This window comes from Rhinopithecus roxellana, chromosome 4 (assembly GCF_007565055.1).
Source record: "Rhinopithecus roxellana isolate Shanxi Qingling chromosome 4, ASM756505v1, whole genome shotgun sequence".
NCBI classification, from domain to species: Eukaryota; Metazoa; Chordata; class Mammalia; order Primates; family Cercopithecidae; genus Rhinopithecus; species Rhinopithecus roxellana.
This window is the reverse complement of record NC_044552.1, coordinates 62,174,175-62,192,515: the sequence shown is the minus strand read 5'-3', so window position 1 is coordinate 62,192,515 and position 18,341 is coordinate 62,174,175. Positions and strand designations below refer to the sequence as shown.

Here is an 18,341-nt window from a genome sequence, read left to right as displayed (position 1 = left end):
TGGGTCCATACTTAACGCTAATGAGCTGTACACTTAGAAATGATTAATATGGTACATTTTATGTTCTGCATTTTTACCACAATAAAAATATTTTAAATATATAATTGTATTTCTTTGTGAATTGGATGACAATTATTATTCATTGATGTGTGGCCACAAAGCACACGCATTTTGAATAAATAAAGGAAATGTTGAATAAACATAGCTACTTACCCAAGAGGGACATTGGAAAACACTGGATCTTGATTTTCACCATTCATTGTTTACCCCCAAGTACATCAATCTCCCTGAAGTTTCTCATCAAAATTTCTTTTGATAGAAATATTAAGGTAAGTAAAAGAGGAACTTGCATCTTTAACTACAGTTCACCAAATTTTGAGGATAGAAAAACTTTGCTTTTTCAAATATATAAATTAATTGTTTTTAAGGAAAAAAACACGAATTTGTAAATTGCAAACACTTTATTTAACATTCGTGGAATACAAACTCACTAAGTATGTGCTGAGCTTATGGATCAATGTTTTACAACTATAATCTAGACAGATTTTCTGTCACTGATCACTGTACTGGCCAATCCCAAATGATGTCGGGAAAAAGGTAAGAACAAGTTAAGATATTCTTGTGGCCTCTTCAAGCTGTTTATCAACATCAACATAACACAAAGGAGAGTCTAAACAAAGCTACAATCACAACGTAGGTTAAAACTCGTGGTTGGGCACGGAGGCTCACGCCTGTAATCCCAGCACTTTGGGAGGCCGAGGCGGACGGATCACAAAGTCAGGAGATCGAGACCATGCTGGCTAACACGGTGAAACCCCATCTCTACTAAAAATACAAAAAAAATTAGCTGGGCATGGTGGCAGGCGCCTGTAGTTCCAGCTACTCGGGAGGCTGAGGCAGGAGAATTGCTTGAACCCGGGAGGCGGAGGTTGCAGTGAGCCGAGATCCCGCCACTGCACTCTAGCCTGGGCGACTCCGTCTCAAAACAAACAAACAAACAATCAAACTCGTTACTATATGCTACTGATAAGGATTAGCAGCACATTTTGAGTGCTGAGTTTCAGGCACTGTGCTGAACTAACTGTACGTAATGTATTTCAGTCTTCATGATCAACTTCAGGTTAAAAATTATCAGTACTACTTTACAAAGAGAGTAGCTGAGATCAAGTAGTTGATTAAAATACGCGCAGTTACGTTGAAGCTGGGAATCTAGATCAGATGTAAATAAATTTGAATCCCATATCACTGATGAATGCTACACAATAATTTCTTTAGTTCCTGTGGTATAAAATAATTGCTAGTGAAAATAATAATTACAGCTCTTATTACCAAAAACTTTCATTGTTCTGAGGTTTTGTTCTGTGTCAACTTCATTTGAATTTCACAAGAAAACTATGGTTGATACTACCAGTGTCTCTCTCTTATTGGTAAGTAAAATAAAGCCCAGGAAAAAAGCCGGTCTGACAAGTTGACACAATCAATAAATAGCTGAATTGAAATTAGACTTCCAGACTTTTACTCTTGAACACTACTCAGAGTTTCCTAGTAGTAGGGGCTTAATATCAATAAATACTAACAATAAATGATCTGGGGTCATTTTAATGTTCCACTTAAAAAATAACTTTTGGAGCTTTCACATTCTAATTTATACTATGATGAATGTAGGACTTAAAAGTCATTCTCATCCACCTTCACCAACCAACCAACCAAAAAACTGAATAAACTGAAAATGAATGACTTAGGTCCATCAGAACTGAGCTGGACAAACCACTAACCTTAAAAACCAATCTTAAATATTGGAGAAACAGGCAAATACAGAGACTATATTGGCTTCCTTGAAGATGAAGCCTATGGAACCAGTAATTCATAATAACTTGGACAGTTCTTGGAGGCTTACTTCAGACTATTTGACAGTGAGAAGATTTTGAGGGCCAGTTCCCAGGGGCCCCACACTTTTGTGAATTTTGCTTTCAGGAGCCCCCCAAACTGCTCAAGGTAAAGATTTAAAAATGGTTCAGCCAGTGGGATGAAAAACGTAACCATTCTGAAATATCCTGAGGAAAAGTAACCATTTAAAATAATCCAGAGCATTCCCCACAACAGAAGCCTACCTAGCAAGGGAAATAACTTCACCAGAGCATTGACTTAGGGAAATACATTACCCAAATCCAGCCCCCTCTAGCCTTGCTACCTCTCATAAATGGAAAAGCAGGCAAGAAGTACTTGTGAAGGTCACAGCCAAGGAGCACAAATCCATTATAAGACTGAAAAGACTGAGACTTAATCATAAGGTTATACACTGCTTCACCTTTCCTACCCTTGTTCACCACAGAGCTCCAGTATAATAACAGTGTTTATGATTTTCAACATTTCCTTTTGATTCAAGCCTCAGACTCTATTTAAGATGGAGATTCTAGGGAAATCCAGAAACAGCAAAGAGACAAAAACAAGGACAATAGAGGCTATTGAAGCCTATGACAACTACAGCTACAGAAAACAGTAAACACAGATGAGCTCTTAGGCAAATAAACATAAAATCTCACACTAAAGGCCTACATACCTTAGTTCCTATTACCCAATACATTATTTATAGTTTACAACAAAAAATTACAAGGCATGCTAAAAGGAAAGAAAAAATGAGCTAAAGAGACAAAGCAAACACCCAACCTAGTGAATATTTTAAAATTATCAGACTGTAAATGTAAAGTAACCCTGATGAATATGCTAAGGAATCAAATGGTGAAAGTAGACAACATGCAAGAACATGTGAGTAATGTAAGCAGAGAAATGGAATCTCTAACAGAATCAAAAGGAAATGTTGAAAATCATAAACACTGTCACAGAAATGAAGAATGCCTTTGACAGATCATCAGTAGGCTGGACACAGCCAATATGTTAACAGAAACTTAGCCAAATTAAAAAAAAAAAAAAGAAAATTAAAAATGGGATAGAATATCCAAATACTGTAGGACAATTTTAAAAGGTATAACATACATATAATGGAAATACTAGAAGGAGAAAAAAGAGAGAAAGAAGCAAATACTTGAAATAATAATGATTGAGTATTTTCCAAAATTAAGGTCAGAAATAGAACCACAAATGCGGGCAGCTCAGAGAATGCCAAGCAGAAAAACTTTAAAAGATATACATTGTAGCCTATCATATTCAAACTGTAGAAAGATCAAAGGCAAAGAGAAAATTGTGAAAGAAGCCAGAAGGAAAAACAAAATAAAACAAGAACAACAGCAAACAACACCTTACCTATAGAGAAATAAAGAAAATGGTTATATTGGACTTATCTTCGGAAACATGCAAGCAAGAAAAAAAAAATGAAGAGAAATATTTAAAGTGTCCAAAGAAAATAAAAAGCAAAACACTGGCAAATTAGGATTCTGTACCCAATAAAATTATACTTTGAAGGTGAAGAAGAATAGTTTCTCAAACAAAAACTGAGTATAATTGCAACCATTAGATCAGTCTTGCCAAAAATGGTAAGAGAAGTTCGTCAGAGAGAATAAAAGTAATATAGGTCAGAAACTTGAATCTTCTTAAAGAAGGAAGTCCAGAGAAGAAATCATAAAAAGGTAAATACATCTTTTATTTTTCTTATTTCTATCTGATGTAACAGATATCTGTTCACAGTAATAACAATGTTATATAAATATATGTATGTGTATGTGTATTCACACACCCACAGCATATGGATAAGTAAAAAAAAAAAAAAATGGCAACAATGTTATAAGAATTGAGGGAAGAATTGAAAGTATTCTGTTGATTTATATGTGCACTATCTTTGAAGCAGTGTAGTTTTTTTGAAAATATTCTTAGACTTGCATAGTCTTTGTTCACAGAATACATCATTGTTTATGTAGAAAATATCAATGAATTAGCCCTCTTCATAAAAATCCTATAACTAGTAGGTGATTTAGCAAGACTGAAGGTACAAGGTCAGTATGCAAAAGTCAATTGCTTTCTTATATAGTAACAATGGACAACGAGAATTTAAAATTTTAAACGCACTATTTGTATTAACACCAAAAAAGAGAGACATAGAATATATAGAGAGAGGATATTATACCTGTTAGAGAAAATCTACAAAACTCTGATTAAAGTAATCAAAGAAGATCTTGAAAATTGGAAAGATATTCTATGTTCATGAATAGACACAAAAAATGTTTAATATGACAATTTTCCTCAAATTGATCTATAAATACAATATAATCCCCATCAAAATCCCAGCAAGTCATTTTGTGGATGTCAACAAATTGATTTTAAAGTTTATAAGGAAAGAGAAAAGACCTAGTGTAATCAACACAATACTGAAGAACAAAGTCAGAAGGATAACACTATCTGACTTTAAGACTTATAAAGCTACAGTATTCAAGATAGTATGATATTGGTGAAGTAATAGAAAAATTGATAAGTAGAACAGAATACAGAGCAACACAAATATTGCCAACTTATCTATTTCAAAAAAACAAGGACAATTTAATGGAGAAAGAATAATCTTTTCAACAAATGTTGCTGGAACAATTTTATATCTATATGCAAAAGTATGAATCTAGACATAGCCTTACACAGCACAAAAATTAATACAAAAATCTAAGTGCAAAACACAAAGCTATAAAACTTTTAGAATATAGCATTGGAAAAAACCTAGATGACCTTGGGTTTGTCAATAAGCTTTTAGATATAACACTAACAGTGTGATTAAAGAAAAAAAAAATGATAAATTCGACTTTATTAAAATTCAAAAGTATAAATGATAGTTCTGAAAAACTTAACAGTATTGGCTCATTAATTATAAGAAATGTACCAAATAAATGCAAGAGGTTAATTATAGGAAAATCTGTGTGTCTGGGATGGGTGTGGGATATACTAAATTGTATGTACTTTCTGCTAAATTTTTCTGTAAATATAAAAGAATTGAAAAATAAATTTTATTTAAATAAAATAAAAATAAATTGTATGGAAAAATAAATTTTATTAAATTTTTTTAATAGATCTAAAGTCAACAAAATACTTTTTTTCTAATGTAAAAATACATACTTTTTTTAGAGGGAGGGGGAACAACTTAAACCAGAAAACACCTTCATATTAATCATTCTTCTCATATATTTCAAATTTGTACTTAATGCCTTTCTCCTCTTGGACATCAGAGAGAACACCTGGGTATTCTGGTAGAAGTTTATATTTCTCCAAATCAATTTCTGGAAGAAAAGTGTCACTTTCAAAGTCTTGCATGATCCTTGTCATAAATAGTTTAAGATGGCCTGGGTGATTCATGGCTTCCTTATAAACAGAACTGCCACCAACTATCCAAATCATGTCTACTTTATTTGCTAATTCTGGTTGTTCAGTAAGTTTTAAGGCATCATCCAGACTTCTGGCAAGAAAATGAGCTCCTTGTGGAGGTTCCTTGAGTTCTTTCTGCTGAGAACTAAATTAATTCTACCCTTTAAAGGTCGATTCTTCTCAGGAATGGAGAACCAAGTCTTCTTACCCATAATCACCAGATTCTGTTTACCTTCTACTGAAGAGGTTGTGGTCATTCTCTGGAAATATCTGAATTCATTCCTGAGCGGCGGCCAGGGCAGGTCCCCGTTCTTGCCGATGCCCATGTTCTGGGACACAGCGACCATGCAGTTTAGCGAACGAACCATGACAGCAGCCCAATTTTATTAAATATTTTTTAAAATTTATTCATTTTATTTCCTCATGCAAAAGCGATATGTTAATTTTAGGACACTCACAAAAAAACATAAGCAATAGAAGAAATTATTTATAAACACTTGTGTTATATATGCATAGTTTTATTATTTTTAGTGATATTTTACAAAATGAATTCATAGGGTATATACTAATTTTTATTATCCTTTTTAATTTAATATCATTTTTGCGATCATTTCATGGGTTGTTAAATATTTTTCCAAAACAGTATAATTTTGGACATTTATATTGTTTTTGTGTTTTACTCATAATGAACAACAACATACTGAATGTCTATGTATTTTAAATTATTACCTTAAGTAAGAAAATGCATATTACTAGAGGTATAATTACTATATCTAAAAAAATTTATAACTGTAATGATTTTAGCTTTATATTGTCTAATTTCCTGCCAGGTAAACTAACTTCTATTTCATTAATAGTAAATGAGAGATCAGCCACATTCAGCTCTAACCAACATGGAAATTTTCATTTCTTTTGAAACCTCTCTCTGATTTAGATATTATAATAAAATAAAACCCAGATAATTAAGTTATTAGGTAGCTTGGTCATGAGTCTTTCTACTACAGCTTTCAGGAAAACCTCTTCAATTAACTAGCTTTTGAATATGAAGCTCAGTATTTAAACATCAAAAGCATAATAGAAAAATTTACCCAGAGTGTTCCAGCACTCATCACACATTCTTATTCTCTGGAGGATCGACAATTCAGCACCGTTCTCTTTTCAACTTGGTTTCTCCTATTCTTTAACTTGATGACTTCTACTTTCCTTAAGAAATAACTTTCAGTATTGACCCAAACTGCATGAGTGAATATGCATTATTTATGGGAAGTCTGATAACTAACGTGCACTCCACCTACCAAACTGAGAGCAATATACAGTGCCCCACAGTGATGAAACTCATTAGAAAATGCAGAGAAACTGGTATTAAAATTGAGAAAGTCAGTCTAATAAAAATTTACATTGGATTAAATAATAAAAATGAAAATGATATTCAGTAAGAAACTAAACCTTAGTCTAAGCTTTTCAGTAGGATTGATAAATTAGAATGAAAATAGGAAAGAAGCTGTCAGGCCTCTGAGCCCAAGCCAAGCCATCCCATGCCGCATCCCCTGTGACTTGCACTTATATGCCCAGATGGCCTGAAGTAACTGAAGAATCACAAAAGAAGTGCAAATGCCCTGCCCCCGCCTTAACTGATGACATTCTACCACAAAAGAAGTGAAAATGGCCGGTCCTTGCCTTAAGTGATAACATTACCTTGTGAAAGTCCTTTTCCCAGCTCATCCTGGCTCAAAAACTCTCCCACTGAGCACCTTGTGACCCCCATTTCTGCCCACCAGAGAACAACCCACCTTTGACTGTAATTTTCCTTTACCTACCCAAATCCTATAAAACGACCTCACCCTTATCTCCCTTCCCTGACTTTCTTTTCGGACTCAGCCCACCTACATCCAGGTGATTAAAAAGTTTTATTGCTCACACAAAGTCCTGTTTGGTGGTCTCTTCACACGGACATGCATGACAGAAGCGACAAGAAAAACATGTTAGTTACTCTTTGTAGTGGCACTTTCTTTTTCAATTTTTATTTCTTTTCTTTTCTTTTTTTTTTATTTGAGACGGAGTCTCCGCTCTGTTGCCAGGCTGGAGTGCAGTGGCACAATCTCCGCTCACTGCAGCCTCTGCCTCCCAGGTTCAAGCGATTATCCAGCCTCAGCCTCCCAAGCAGCAGGGACTACAGGCATGCACCACCACACCCAGCTAATTTTTGTATTTTTAGTAGAGACAGGGTTTCACCATGTTAGCCAGGATGGTCTCGATCTCTTGACCTCGTGATTCACCCGCCTCGGCCTCCTAAAGTGCTGGGATAACAGGCGTGAGCCACTGCGCCCAGACCAGTTTCTTTCCTTAAACTTTTACTTTAAGTTCAGGGGTACATGTGTAGGTTTCCTTTGTAGGTACACTCACATCACAGTGGTTGTACAGATTATTTCTTCACCCAGGTATTAAGCCTAGTACCCTTTAGTAATTTTTCCTGCTCCTCTCCCTCTTCCCAGCCTCTATCTTCAGGTCAGCCCCTGTGTCTGTTGTTGTCCTCTATGTGTCCATGTGTTCTCATCATTTGGCTCCCACTTAAAAGTGAGAGCAAGTTGTATTTGGCTATTTGGTTTTCTGTTACTGTGTTAGTTTGCTAAGGATAATGGTCTCCACCTCCATCCATCTTTCTGCAAAGGATACGATCTTGTTCTTTTTATGGCTGCATTCTACTGGAAGTCTTGCTATAAAAATACTCTATTCAATACATTTGCACATGCATACACACACACACACACACACACACACACACATATCCTCAAAATCCCAAATAACTGTCTCTATCAATTTTGGATCCATTGTTTAACAAAAACTATTTATATCTTTCCTTGATCAAGTTTTAAGTCTTAGATAACTACATGATAACAGTTTTAGATCAAGATGGCTTAAAGATTTACATAACTCCATAATCATTTATTCTCACATTATTTAATAAAATTTTATTTTTTGAATTAATTTCTTTTTCCTCAGTTACTCTTTTTTAGTGACTGTATGTTCAGTCTCTAGTTTTCAGAATGTATTCTATGAATTCTATTTTCAATGAAATCGCTAATATGCCATGGATGATTGACTCAGAGCATCACTGCCATCAGAAAACATGACTCTCATTACCTTCTTTATTGAGAGTTCATTCAAAAGACTGCACCATGTCTTTTATCATACAGAACCTTGCAATATTTACAGAACTATGTTGGTGGATGAAGGAGAGGAAATTTAATTCAGGAAGGCCCTTAAATAGATAAATACCCCCACTTCTTTGCTTGTGTTTCTAAGGTTTAATTATTGAAATTAAAACTAGAATGTGCATTGCAACTTCCATGGTTTCTTGGATATTTACATGTGGCTGCAGCATTCTTACCGCCCCAAAAGAACTTTCTTTCTCGGGCTCCATTTATTGATAGACATTTAGGAAAATGATAACTGGGCAACTCATAATCATTTATAGAACTAGGTAACCAGCACAATAAGCTTGAATAGTCTTACATGTTTGAAGCTTCTTGTGCTTCAAGAAAAAATGATCGAATGGAGGATCATCATGGCAGACGGGAGGCAGGGCTAGATTGCAGCTCCAGACAGAGCGGTGTGCAGAGGCTCGCATTGTGAACTTTAGCTCCAGATCGACTGCAAGAACAAACCAGCAATCCTGAGAGGACCCACAGACCCTCTGAGGGAAGCGGGCTGCTCCTGCAGGACCCAGGGGACACCCCAAATTCTGTGAGTGCCCCAACTGTGGAAGTGGGAAAGAGAGACCCTCCTCTCCTGAACACACACCCCCACTGGAGAAACTGAAGGGTGTTTGCGGGAGAAATGTCCAAGCTTACCTGGAGCTGAGTCAATTTAGAGAGCCAAGCAAAATATACGGGTAGAGGAAGCAGCAGAAAGGTCCTGGGAGCTCGCTGGGTCCCCAAGCAGGCCATTCCTGCCTGGCACCACAGGGATCCCTCAGGAGGGTGGCCAGAGGAGCAGAAGGTAAAACTCTACAGGGAGAAGGAACTCTCTAGCTGAACTTTGTAACAATTTGAATAGGGCGTGAAGCCTGCCGGCCAGAATTCAGAGGAAGAGGCAAATCCGGTGTGTACGCAGCTGGGAGGCGGGGGTAGCTTGGGGCAAATTTTCAAATCCCTCTGGCCTATCGCCTGGAAACAGACTCAGGGCTGTTGTAGGGGGTACGGTAGGAGTGAGACCGTCCCTTCAGTTTGTGTGAGAGCTGGGTGAGGCCTGTAACTGCTGGCTTTCTTCCACTTCCTTAACAACCAGCATGACTCAGCAGAAGCAGCCATAATCAGTAGGTACACAACTTTAGTGACCTGGGAGTCTCACCGCCATTCCCCACAGCAGCCACAGCAAGACCTGCCCAAGGAGAGCCTGAGCTCAGACATGCCTAACCCTACCCCAACCTGATGGTCCTTCTCTACTCACCCTGGTAGTGGAAGACAAATGGCATATACTCCTGGGAGTTCTAGGGCCCTGCCCATGGCTGGTCCCTCTACATACTACTACAGCTGATGGTCTCTGGAAAGTACCACCTCCTGGCAAGAGGTCAATCAGCACTAAAACAGAGCACTAAACCACCAAAGCTAAGAGCCCTCATGGAGTCCACTGCAACCACACTCCCCACCCCCACGCTGCCCCCACAACCATCTCCACCAGAACAAGTGGTGGTACCCACAGCTGAGAGACCCACAGATGGTTCACATCACAGAACTCTGTGCAGACAACTCCCAGTACCAGCCCAGAGCCGGGTAGACTTGCTGGGTGGCTAGACCCAAAAGAGAGACAACAGTCACTGCAGTTAAGTTCACAGGAAGCCATATCCCTAGGAAAAGGGGGAAATTACTACATCAAGGGAACACCTCGTAGGACAAAAGTATCTGAACAACAACCTTCAGCCCTAGACCTTCCCTCTGACAGAGCCTACCCAAATGAGAAGGAACCAGAAAACCAACCCTGGTAATATGACAAAACAAGGCTCTTTAACATTCCCCCAAAAATCACACTAGTTCACCAGCAATGGATCCAAACCGAGAAGAAATCCTTGATTTACCTGAGAAAGAATTCAGGAGGTTAGTTATTAAGCTAATCAGGGAGGCACCAGAGAAAGGCAAATTCCAATGCAAGGAAATCCAAAAAACGATGCAAGAAATGAAGGTAGAAATATTCAAGTAAATAGATAGCTTAAAGAAAGAAAAAAAATTTCAGGAAACTTTTGGCACCCTTTTAGAAATGCAAAATGCTCTGAAAAGTCTCAGTAATAGAATTGAACAAGTAGAAGAAAGAAAATTATACACCAACAGCAACCAAACAGAGAATCAAATCAAGAACTCAACCCCTTTTACAATAGCTGCAAAAAAAGAAAAAAGAAAAAATACTTAGGAATATACCTAACCAAGGAGTTGAAAGATCTCTGCAAGGAAAACTACCAAACACTGCTGAAAGAAATCATAGACAACACAAACAAATGGAAACACATCCCATGCTCATGGATGGGTAGAATGAATATTGTGAAAATGACCATACTGCCAAAAGCAATCTACAAATTCAGTGCAATCCGTATCAAAATACCACCATCATTCTTCACATTATTAGAAAAAGCAATTCTAAAATTCATGTGGAACCAAGAAAGAGCCCACATAGCCAAAGCAAGACTAAACAAAAAGAACAAATCTGGAGGCATCACACTACCTGATTTCAAACTATACTATAAGGCCGTAGTCATGAAAACAGGGTGATACTGGTATAAAAATAGGCACATAGACCAATGAAACAGAATAGAGAATGCAGAAATAAACCCAAGTACCTACAGCCAGTTGATCTTCAACAAAGCAAACAAAAACATAGTGTGGGGAAAGGATACCCTTTTCAACAAATGGTGATGGGATAATTGGCTAGCCACATGTAGGCAAATGAAACTGGATCCTCATCTCTCACCTTATACAAAAATCAACTCAAGATGGATTAAGGACTTAAACCTAAGGCCTGAAACTATAAAAATTCTAGAAGATAACATTGGAGAAACCCTTCTAGATATTGGCTTAGTCAAAGCTTTCATGACCAAGAATCCAAAAGCAAATGCAATGAAAACAAAGATAAATAGCTGGGACCTAATTAAACTAAAGAGCTATTGCATAGCAAAAGGAACAGTCAGCAGAGTAAACAGACAACCCACAGAGTGGGAGAAAATCTTCACAATCTGTACATCTGACAACTGACTAATATCCAGAATCTACAACGAACTCAAACTAATCATAAGAAAAAAACAATCTTATCAAAAAGTGGGCTAAGGACATGAATAGACAATTCTCAAAAGAAGATCTACAAATGGCCAACAAACATATGGAAAAATGCTCAAGCATCACTAATGATCAAGGAAATGCAAAGCAAAACCACAATGACATACCACCTTACTCCTGCAGGAATGGCCGTAATCAAAAAATAAAAAAAAACAGTAGATGTTGGCATGGATGCTGTTGATCAGGAAACACTTCTACACTGCTGGTGGGAATGTAAACTACTACAGCCACTATAGAAAACAGTGGGGGGATTCCTTAAAGAACTAGAAGTAGGACTACCATTTGATCCAGCAATCCCACTATTGGGTATCTACCCAGAGGAAAAGAACTCGTTATTTGAAAAAGATACTTGCACATGCATGTTTATAGCAGCACAATTTACAATTGCAAAATTATAGAACCAACCCAAATGCCCATCAATCAATGAGTGAATACAAAAACTGTGGTATGGCTGGGTGTGGTGACTCATGCCTATAATCCCAGCACTTTGGGAGGCCAAGACAGGCAGATCACCTGAGGTGAGGAGTTCAAAACCAGCCTGGTCAACATGGTGAAACCCTGTTTCTACTAAAAATACAAAAATTAGCCTGGTGTAGTGGTGGACGCCTGTAATTCCAGCTACTTGGGAGGCTGAGGCAGGAGAATCACTTGAACTTGGGGGTCAGAGGTTGCAGTGAGCTGAGATCATGCCACTTCACTCTAGCCTGGGCAAAAGAGTGAGACTTTGCCTCAAAAAAAAAAAAAAAAGAAAAGAAAAAAAAAGAAACACCTGTGATATATATACATGATGGAATAGTACTCAACCATAAAAAGGAATTAATTAACACTATTTGCATTAGCAGGATGAGATTGGAGACTATTATTATAAGTGAAGTAACTCAAGAATGGAAAACCAAACATGGTATGTTCTCACTGATATGTGGGAGCTATAAGGTGTAAGAATGATACGATGAACATTGGGGACTCGGCGGGAAGAGTGCGTGGGGGTAAAGGATAACAAATATAGTGCAGTGTATACTGTTTGGGTGGTGGGTGCACCAAAATCTCACAAATCACCACTAAAGAACTTACTCATGTAACCAAATACCACCTGTACCCCAATAACTTAAGAAAAAAAAAGATGGGTGTCCTACTCCTAGTATAGCAAAGTAATTTCATACAGGACCCAATCCTTATGCATATGAGAACCACGAACAGGTCAATTTCAAACAAACCAGTCAGCAACAGCAGACGGGTTTTGGGAGGGGTAAAAACTTGGAAGAAAGGATAGCTTGTATGATTTTCTATTTGTTAAGGTTTTAGTCAAAGTGAGCTGCACACAAAGCAGCTAAAACTTTGAAAACATGATTGTGGATCCTAACAAGCAAGAGAACTGAATTTGAGACAATTAACAGATGCATAAAGTAGAGGGGATCAAGTAAATGTGAGGCTAGAAAAAAACTAAAGACCAAATTTTTTTGTATAAACTCTGCCCAAATCTGTTTCACTCCTCTTTGTTACACTTTCACACCTGCTAATGACAGACTTCAGCAAAGGATAAACAGACTAGACTAAACTGAGATTTGAGATAAAGAATTTTCAGTTGAATTTCTACAAGTTAAATGCCTGTTAAAACAATAAAAAGAATAACAACAAAATTAAAAATTTTACAAATGAAAAAAGCAAAGTACTAAGACTCCGTGACTTAACAATACTCAAAATACAATCTGAAATCATTCTACACATGAAAATCCAAAAATATTTGACCCATTTGGAATAGAAAAGACAATCCTGAGATAATCGATATTACAATGAGCAGACAAATATTTTTAACAGCAATTATAAAATATTCAAGAATGTAAGAGAAATTATGCTTACAATGAATAAAACAAAAGTAAATATCAGCAAGGAAGTAGCAACTATTAAAAAAGAAACCAAATGGGTATTATATAAGCACAACACACAATATCTGAAAGTTTGTAAAAAAGTGAACTCTTTCCTGGCTAACACGGTGAAACCCCATCTCTACTAAAAAATACAAAAACCTAGCTGGGAGAGGTGGCGGGCGCCTGTAATTCCAGCTACTTGGGAGGCTGAGGCAGGAGAATGGCGTAAGCCCAGGAGGTGGAGCTTGCAGTGAGCTGAGATCTGGCCACTTCACTCCAGCCTGGGCGACAGAGTGAGACTCTATCTCAAAAAAAAAAAAAAAAAAAAAAAAAAAAAAAAAAAGTGAACTCTTAACCAATTATACAGATGACAGAAAGTAAACCAAATCAATCAATCAAGTGATAAAAATTAAATAAAAAAGAATAGCTCTTCAAGAACATATAGAACTATAGGAAAAATCTAACATTGATAAAATTAGAGTCCGAGAAGAAGACAAGAGTAAGAATGGGGTGGGACATGTTTTTAAGAAAACAATGTTCAACATTTTTCCAATTTGGTGAAACATGTAAAGATTCATAATATTTTGCAAATATCAAGCAGGATAAATGCACAGAAAACCATGCCTAAGGCCCGTTAAGTGAAACTACAAATTCCAAAGATAGAAAAAATCTTGAAAGCAGACAAAAAACACCCCAGCATATTATCTACAGAGGAACAGTCATTTGAATTAACACTGATTTCTTATGAGAAAATCTGCAGTGAAGAAAGCAGTGAACCAATATCTTGAAAGCAATAATAAAAAACAAACTCAACTCTGAATCCTATAACCAGCAAAATTACCTTTTAAGAATTAAGATGAAATAATGCCACTTTCTAAAAAAAGAAGAAAAACGAAGATAATTTATTTCCAACAGACTACTACTGTAAGAAATATTAAAGGAAATTTTTTAGGTTAAACAAAAACGATACATAATAAAAACTCAGGACTTGAGGAAGGTATGAAGAGCATTGGATATAGTAAATATCTAGGTAAATATAAACTATTTTTCTTCCCTTTAATTAAAAAAAGTACAATGATTTAAGACAAACATTATTACATTGTCCTTCACGGAGCGTTACAATTTTAAGTGTTTGTGATATATATAACAGCTATAATAAGAAAGATGGTTAGAAGTTTTCTACACATAATGTGAAATGGTACAGTCTTAACACTAAATACACAGAAAAATTAAGAACGTATATTATAATCCGTAGAGCCACCACTAAAAATGAATGTAAATGGTGAAGTCGAAAAAGCCTATTGTAACATTAAAACAGAATACTAATAGTACCGAGCTAATCAAGTAGAATGTAGGAAAGAAAGATCTAAAAAATGGAAACAAGTAACAGAAAACAAAAAGCAAAGGGGTAGAACTATATCACAACTACATCAATAATCATATTAAATATTAATGGACTAAGCACTCCAGTTAAAAGTCAGTGATTATCAGAAAGGATTAAAAAACGGAGAGACTTGAATATCTGTTATCTCTAATTGATTCCCTTTAAATACAAAGACAGAGATAAGTTGAAAACAAGTCAATGTAAGAAGGTTTGACATGCTTACAGCAAGCCTAAGAAGGCTGAGATGGCTATGTTAATATCAGGCAACCTATTCTTTGAGAGAAAAATATTTCCAGAGGTAATGAGTGATATTTCATAATGATAAAATGTCAATTTATCAGGAATAAATACAATTATATAGGTTTATGTGCCTAATACCAGAACTTTACAACATATGAAACAGAAACTGACAGTATTTCACAATCACAGTTGGAAATTTTAACATCACTCTTGTCAATTGATAGAATGCCTAGACCAAGAAACAAACAAACAAAAAAATCAATCGACAGATTGCTTCAATAACAGTGTCAATTGCCATGACCTCATTGATATTATAGAATACTGCATTCACCAAATAGAAAAAATATATGATTTTCATGAGCATATGGCATGTTCACCAAGACAGACACTATGTAGAAATATAAAGGAAGTCCTAATAAATTGAAAATAAATAATATAGAGTACATTCTCTGGTGAGAAGGGATTAAAACCATACAAATCTTTGGATAACTAAAAATATTTTCTAATCAAACACTACACTTCTATATGACCCATGGGTCAAAGAAAAAAAATCACAAATTGAAAATTATTTCAAACTGAATTGTAATAGTGGTGCAGCATATCACAATTTGTGGGATACAGCTTTAAATGCTTATGTTTGAGATGAAATAATGATCACTCTGTATCAGAGATAAAGGAGAACTCTTAAGAGAATGAAGTGAATTTTAAGTTCCCTAATGCCATAACAGATAATCTGATGTTTTGGGGAAAATGGTTACTACTTAAACTTAGACTTTTTACTTTTTAAGTATTTTCTCTTGGCCTAAAAAAGTCCCAATAGTTAGTTAACTAGACAAATTTGGATTGAGTGTACCTGTTTTTTCATTTCTTTCTTTCTTCTCTATCCCTCATCACTTGATTGCAGGTCCTTGATTGGTGGTACCTGAATATAGGAGGCTAAATTAATCTTTAGTCACTTTCAGTGTTCTTCTTGTTCTAGTATCTATACCAGTACTGATATAAATACATCACTTTCATAGAATTTTCTGAAGATTAAATTGTAACAGCTCTGAAGGATTGAAGTGGGCTATTCCTACGGGCATTTCTCACCAAAGTCAAATTTCATCTGAAGGAGTAACTGTGAAAATGTGTATCTGGTTCACAGATACCCTTCAAGTGAAGCTAAAAGTCATGTTCAAGGCTTTTATATTTTAAGGTGGTTTTCCAGCCTTAATCTTTTAAACTACTCATTTGAATGCCTGGGTTTAGTTAATTCAGAATGAGAAAGAGATTATCTATGATCCTCATATCAATGTTGATGTCTGAGAGTAGGGACCCACCCTGGACCTGACCAAAGAAGTATCATTTTAGCATTACAGCCACCAGACAAACTCCTAGAGGTGAAAAAAATTAGGTTGGCATTTTTTACAAGCAAGGCATTGCAAGGCATTATGTTAGTGGTCAATAAGTTGTACTTCTTTCCATTACCTTATTTGGTAAAGAAATACAGTGTATGACATACATGTAATTTAAATTTTAGTAGCCGTTATACAATAGATACATTTAATTTTTAAAATATCACTGGTGTTTTGTAGTTTGTGGGAAAACATGCCCCATCTTACGTGTGTGCTAAATTTTATCGCATGTAAATTCCGATGTTGAGGTATTAAGATATTATTATTCTGTCATCTATTATGGGAAGTCTTTTAAGAGATCATTGTCCTATCTGTTGGAGAGAAAGAGACAAAACTATAGGATTTTTAGGGCTATACATTAATTGCCATCATTTTATAAAGTAATGCTAATACCATGTCTCTCTCATGATGGCAAGTTGTGTTGGGGATATCAGCAAAACAATTGTTGTTTAAAAATAATATTTGATTGAGGTAAAAATAAAATCTAGGAAGACAATATTCTAGACAGCAGAAAACCAGATGAGGTCTGGACCCCATAACCAACATTTAAATAAGGGTATAAAATAAATCTACACCTCCTTTTCTGGCAATAGATTTGCCATGGTCATATCAGAACTTGACTAATTTTAGTATCCTTTCTCTCTTTTCCTTTTTCCATTTTTTCCCCTGGATGTGAAGGGATTAGTAACTGTGGAAATCATTACAAGAAGAGGGGGCAACCAGTGAAGCAAAATCCCAAGGGTAGTAAATCAGAAACTGTCTTTAGAATTGATCCTTCTGAGTTGGATATTTTATTTCTTGAATGTTTATTTTCTCAAATAATATAGGTAGATAATTTTGGAAAATCTATTACTGGATACTATTTTCATAAGAGAACACTTATTTTTATATTGTATATTTATTGTATTATTATTTTACTTATTTTAATAAATTAACATAAAATGCAAATTTTAATGTACTTATTTTTATTAATTAGTTTATTTATTCTAAAAATCGGATAACTGGGGTGAAGAGAGTGGAACATAGTTAACACTTCCTTTATCTTTATTTCTTTATTTTTTATTTTCATTTTCCAAAAATAATTTTTATTTCTGGAATTCCAAAACTATTAATACACAAATTTTTCTGCAACTGTACATTTTAAAGCCATATTTTTTCTTCAATTTTTTTTATTTTTTATTTTTTATTATACTTTAAGTTTGAGGGTACATGTGCATAACGTGCAGGTTTGTTACATATGTATACTTATGTCATGTTGGTGTGCTGCACCCATCAACTCGACAGCACCCATCAACTCGTCATTTACATCAGGTATAACTCCCAATGCAATCCCTCCCCCCTCCCCCCTCCCCGTGATAGGCCCTGGTGTGTGATGTTCCCCTTCCCGAGTCCAAGTGATCTCATTGTTTAGTTCCCACCTATGAGTGAGAACATGCAGTGTTTGGTTTTCTGTTCTTGCGATAGTTAGCTGAGAATGATGGTTTCCAGCTGCATCCATGTCCCTACAAAGGACACAAACTCATCCTTTCTTATGGCTGCATAGTATTCCATGGTGTATATGTGCCACATTTTCTTAATCCAGTCTGTCACTGATGGATATTTGGGTTGATTCCAAGTCTTTGCTATTGTGAATAGTGCCGCAATAAACATACGTGTGCATGTGTCTTTATAGCAGCATGATTTATAATCCTTTGGGTATATACCCAGTAATGGGATGGCTGGGTCATATGGGACTTCTAGCTCTAGATCCTTGAGGAATCGCCATACTGTTTTCCATAATGGTTGAACTAGTTTACAATCCCACCAACAGTGTAAAAGTGTCCCTATTTCTCTACATCCTCTC

The 18,341-nt window shown here is 35.9% G+C and overlaps 1 pseudogene; it reads right to left on the bottom strand.

Annotated features, from left to right (window-relative positions):
* Positions 1-5,048: 5,048 nt before the first annotated feature.
* LOC104675180 lies at positions 5,049-5,663 on the bottom strand (annotated as a pseudogene).
* Positions 5,664-18,341: the final 12,678 nt, after the last annotated feature.